The sequence below is a fragment of the Gigantopelta aegis genome, chromosome 6 (assembly GCF_016097555.1).
Source record: "Gigantopelta aegis isolate Gae_Host chromosome 6, Gae_host_genome, whole genome shotgun sequence".
Lineage (NCBI taxonomy): Eukaryota > Metazoa > Mollusca > Gastropoda > Neomphalida > Peltospiridae > Gigantopelta > Gigantopelta aegis.
In genome coordinates this window covers 25,287,486-25,293,485 of record NC_054704.1, presented here as the reverse complement: position 1 = coordinate 25,293,485, position 6,000 = coordinate 25,287,486, and the positions used below count along the sequence as shown (strand labels likewise).

Sequence of the window (6,000 nt, the reverse complement as noted above, 5' to 3'; positions counted from 1 at the left end):
ATTGTATTTTGTTGGCATTTGTTACAAAACGTTTGCATACTACTGGGAAATCGTAGTATTAACATTATAACGGATTGGTGAACACCACTTGTAATCAAACTGAATGGAATAAACATTATTATCTCATATTTGTCAGCTGCATACGCTTACATCTTTGTTTATTGCTATTTTTGTTGCTACAGTAACTGAACGTTCATCTGCCGTGATATTTAAACAAGATTGGAATTATTGATTGGTTGAACTGTGCAGGCACGCAATATCAATTGCAGTATTCTGTGTGAGGAGCAGAGATGGGGAGGTGGTTGCATTTGGGGGTGTGAGGACCTCGCGTCGCTTCCTCTGTTAGTGTATTAGGTGTAATAAATTACTGTTATATTTCCTGAATGGCCACTTCCAGATGCATCCAGGTTTGAGCGGCAGTACAAACCAAGAATCAATAAAAAATCATTAAACAGTGATCCGCCGGAAGGTGTCTGCTGACGAAATGGAATTGTGGTCTTCTCGTCTGCTTACAAAAGCAAGATTCTGATTTAGTAAAAACTGTAACGTTGTAATTCGCAGACGACTTCCGGAAAAAATACTTTAGCAACTAAGGTAAGATACATTGATATGATTTGTAGCTGTTGTAGATACTGCATATGGTCCACTCACGGATGAATGTAATGTATGTTTGCACATGTCAGTGGTACATAACAGGTCGCAAATCAATGGAAAGCGCGCGCTCACGTTCACGGTCAATACCTGTTTTAATATCCAGTAGGGAACAGAATAAACTCTTACATATTGCGCTGTCTATCATACCCCGAAAAAGAGAGTTTCTTATTAGAAATCGAATTACTTTGAAATGAAAATTTTGAAGAAGGCTGTCGTGATCGATAACCTTGCCACTTGAAGCTTCCACAAGAGTCCAAAGAGCTGGAATAACCCATAGGATAATGAGCTTTACCCTCAGGCCTCCACATTAATGCCAGTAACCCTAGCATTACAGAATTTTCGTTAGTATTACTAATTGCGATTCTGTAGTTGGGGTTAGAAATGCTTTAATAATTTCATGTCGGGTTTTTTCCTGTTATAAATAACAGTGTTTGTTTTAAACATTAAACTTCTATTCGCACTCATTGGTAGCTAATGTTGACAATGCTTTCTTTGCGTTCATAGGCGTACGGGCTTCCATTTTTGTAGAGGGGAAGGCTTGTTTTTGTCTGAATTAAACGAAAATGCCCGAATCTGAATAGCAACATTTATTCATGTTAGCATTACTACCAAACAGCTATATATGGTTTTAGACGAATCACTGCGCAATTCTACATGGATTACAACTCATATTGAGAATAGAAATACATGGTAAAAAGGTCTCAGGTTAGCACATCTTTTGCCCGAGTATATCTGTAATTTTTGCCTGAATTTGAGATTTTTCTCCAAAACTAGGGGACAATAAATTTATACGTTTGCGTTTAATCTTAGGTCTCACTACACGGTTCACTTCCGGGTGAAAGTTCATTTATTACGGTCCACGAAAGGAAGGAAATGTTTTATTTAACGACATACTCAACACATTTTATTTACGGTTATATGGCGTCAGACATATGGTTAAGGACCACACAGATATTGAGAGAGGAAACCTGCTGTCTTCACTTCAAGGGCTACTCTTTCCGATTAGCAGTAAGAGATCTTTTATATGCATCATCCCACAGACAGGATAGTACATACCACGGCCTTTGTTACACCAATTGTGGAACACTGGCTGGAACGAGAAATAGCCCAATGGGGCCACCGACGGGGATCGATCCTAAACCGACCGTGAATCAAGCGAGCGTTTTACCACTGGGCTAGGTCCCGACCCGGTCCACTAAGGTTCCTAATTGTGATATACACTGGTGGCACCTAAGTCTGCGCACCTAAGCATTTGTGTTATATTTTAAAGTTAAAATATTTCTTTAAACATATTTATTTCACTGCCACAGTACAATGGAACAATAAACGTGTTACAACTAAAGTTATTTTAATTTTAATGTTTTTTAAACTCAAGTAATGAGCGCATTTTCAGTGGGATCCCCCTGCATTTACTGGCCTGCACGACGGCACATAAGTCTGCGCAGCAAACATCAAAACAACCACTTCTGTCGCTAATGTTTACATAAAACAGCAACAAACAATGGATGCGACTTTTTATAAGTTCTAAATAACAAACACTTCCTGTTATAGTCTGTTTCAGAACATTTAGATTGTGCAAATCAGATAAATATAAACGGTGTTCCATGCTCCTTAGTTTGGACAACACAAAATGACAATATTAAAAAAAGCCAATGTCAAAATATTTGATCATTATTCAACAAAACATTTCTATTATTAACTGTGTAAATGAGCACAGATAGTGTTCGTTAGACATATAGGACAATCAATGATAATTTTGAAACAGACTATAGCTAAAATAGGCCATGCTGTCAGTGCAATCTTCAAAGTCTGTGCAGACATTTTGCATTGTGTCACTCGGAGGGAAATTCAAAGTATGCTTGGATGTTTACGTTAACAGATTAAATAAGACATTCATTTGATTTATGGATTCATAAATTACAATAAGGTATGTATTGAAGCTTCTATGTAAATTTATGTAAGTTGATATGCAAGGTTGAAGGTTGATCATTACAACGTTGATCATTACAACGTTGACAGACACATGTTGATAGAAAAACACGTTGATCGAGGCTGGCAACAGTATACTTTTAGTGCATTAATTCAGAGTTGTTTTCAATAAAAGTGTTATCGACCAGTTTTATACATATATTCATAATCAAGATGTGTTGTTTTAACAACGGTTTTGTGAGTTAAATTAACGTTGTTTGTTTGTTTACAAACATACCCCGACACTTGTTTCGAGACGTAATGTAACGTCATTAACGTGCGCAGACTTTTGTGCCGCGCAGACTAAGGTGACATGAGTGTAATTATGCTGTGGTTCACACATTCACTTCTAGTAATTGGGGAAGAATTAAAACAATTAGTATTTTTCAGTGGTATGCCTTCTGGCTGGAGTTTATCCATGTTATTTTGTAATATTGTGCATTGACTTTTTGGGACATGGGTGTATAGCGGAAGAGGCGGCAGGTGTGAATGAGGTCCAAAACGACCTGTTCGGACCGGTACTACAGCCAGATGAGGTCATATAGCAACAAACTCAATTTTGGAGTGAAAATAAATGCTTATATAATGTATGTTCGCAATCATGTATATTGTTAGTTCCAACGAGAACCCATTCTGTTGACTATCTTCATTTGAAGTTTGGCAATTTAACATGGATTTCAGTGGTAGATGACATCTGTGTACTGAGACCTTAGTATACTGAATACGTTTACGTGTAATGTACATATATCGTGCCGATAGAAATAATGTTGGGACGACGATAAAATTTATGATCTTTTCCCTTCTTCTAATAGACATATCCATTACGATATCTCGTTTAATTAACTGGTTGTTTCGTGGTATGTTATTCACCAAATAATAATATCTTCTATTAAGAAGAAACACCAGAAGAAGGTTCATCTGTCATTAACCTAACACCCAACTCTCGTTAACCTAGCATCTCTCATTAACCTAACATCCAACTCTCGTTAACCTAACATACAACTCTCGTTAACCTACCAACTAACTGTCGTTAACCTAACGTCTCTCATTAACCTAACATCTCACATTAACCTAACATCTAACTCGTTAAATGCATCTAACTCTCGCAAAATATCATATCTCTCTCTCTCTCTCTCTCTCTCTCTCTCTCTCTCTCTCTCTCTCTCTCTCTCTCTCTCTCTCTCTCTCTCTCTCTCTCTCTCATCAATCTAGCATTTAACGCTAACTAAGATACAATGTAACTCTCTCCTTAATCTAGCATTTAACTGATGTCCAACTCTAATAACTTGCAGCTAACTCTCACTGACTTGACATCTAACTGCCGTTGACATGACGTCTTTCACTGACACGACGTTTAGCTGTCAATTGCTTGACTAACTCTCACTGACTTTACGTCTAACTGTCGTTGACATGACATCTAACTATCACTGACACACCGTTTAGCTGCCAATGGCTTGACTAACTCTAGCTGACTTGACGTCTAACTGTCCTTAACATGACATCTAACTTTCACTGACACGGCGTTTAGCTGCCAATGGGTTAACTAACTCTCACTGACTTTACGTCTAACTGTCGTTGACATGACATCTAACTTTCACTGACACGGCGTTTAGCTGCCAATGGGTTAACTAACTCTCACTGACTTGACGTCTAACTGTCCTTGACATGACATCTAACTTTCACTGACACGGCGTTTAGCTGCCAATGGGTTAACTAACTCTCACTGACTTGACGTCTAACTGTCCTTGACATGACATCTAACTTTCACTGACACGGCGTTTAGCTGCCAATGGCTTGACTAACTCTAGCTGACTTGACGTCTAATTGTCGTTGACATGCCATCTAATTTTCACTGACATGTAGCGTTTAGCTGCCAGTGACTAACTTTCGTTGACACGGCACCTAACTCTCAATGATCTGGCTGTGACTGGCCTAGCATCTAACACGTGATAATCCCAATGTTAACTGTTAGAAACCTAACTCTCAATGATCTGGCTGTGACTGGCCTAGCATCTAACACGTGATAATCCCAATGTTAACTGTTAGGAACCTAACTCTCAATGATCTGGCGTTTAGCTGTGACTGGCCTAGCATCTAACACGTGTTAATCCCAATGTTAACTGTTAGGAACATAACTTTATTGCTCATGGAGGCGGGATTTTGCTCAGTCAGTAGAGCGCTCGACTAAAGTGCTTGGATAGTAAGATCAAACCCCTTCGGTGGACCCATTACGTCTCCCGCCTCCGTCTCAACCAGTGCTGTTCTGTCTGTGGGAAGTGCTGCTAATGGACAACTGTAGCGGGTTTCCTCTACATGTCGGAATTACCTAATATTTTACATCCAACAGCCAATGATTAATAAATCAACGTGCTCTAGTGCTAGACTAGTGGCGTTATTAAACAAGACAAACTTTAACTTTTAACTTTCATTGTTCAGTGACTTAGTATAGTATCTGACTTTTACTGACATCATCTCTAGTTCTCGCTGACATAGAATCTAAATTACTGAATTGACGTCTACTAGTAATCCAAATAAGTCTACACCATATAACTCGCATTTGACCTAAAGTCTGTGAATGTATTTTAACGAAAGTTTGTTTAGTAACACTCCAGAATATCGTTTTAAAAATAATTATCGCGTATTTATTATAATAATTCAGACACGAATCCAGATGGGAGGCTCAAACACCAAACTGTGAAGTGTCTAGAAAATCAAGTGTTTAACAGATACATATTATACATTGTCATAGGATCATCCTACGACAGTTTATAGTATGTGTCCTGAATGTGTGTAATATCTGCGTCTGTTGCATGTTTCTGAAAGAAAAAATATGTCCTGACATAATGCATTTTTATGTGTTTTTGAAATATTATAGATAAAACTTTCAGAAGTTGTACCCTCCCTGAATCTGTCTCCAATCTTATATTTACCACATTTTTCTTTGAGAATGTGACGGTACATGCTCTTAATCTCTTTTCGCCTGTGGCGATATTAATTGTTTTAGAAGGCCGTGTGCAGTTCCAATTGCACTTATCCAGGTGGGCAACTTGTTACGTAATACTTCTGCGCGACGGTCATCGAGCTTTTCTAATACACACCCAGAGCAGGTGTGGAGGCCATGTGGCTAGTAGTTACGTAATATCTCCGGTAGTGCTGTTTATGGCCAGGGGATTGCTCGCGGAATGGCGACAGCCAGTCTGACGATCAGAGAAAATATACCGACTCTGAGAGAGGTGGAATATCAGATGATACGTGAGGTACCGCCTTGTACCCCAGGCGATTTTCTGATTTTATAATAAATAGCTAGGGTTTAGAGATATCTGGGAGATGCAAAAAGGACAGAACGATAGGAAGGTATCCCGGGGGAACGTTAGTCCG

The 6,000-nt window shown here is 38.8% G+C and overlaps 1 protein-coding gene across 1 annotated transcript in view; it reads left to right on the top strand.

The window, feature by feature from the left end:
* The first annotated feature begins 251 nt into the window (after nucleotides 1-251).
* The window catches only part of LOC121376105, a 36,305-nt gene continuing 30,556 nt past the window's right edge, over nucleotides 252-6,000 (top strand). The window contains exon 1 of the mRNA XM_041503899.1: nucleotides 252-594. The gene's annotated coding sequence lies outside the window, so the exon portion shown is untranslated. The remainder of the gene's footprint in view (nucleotides 595-6,000) is intronic.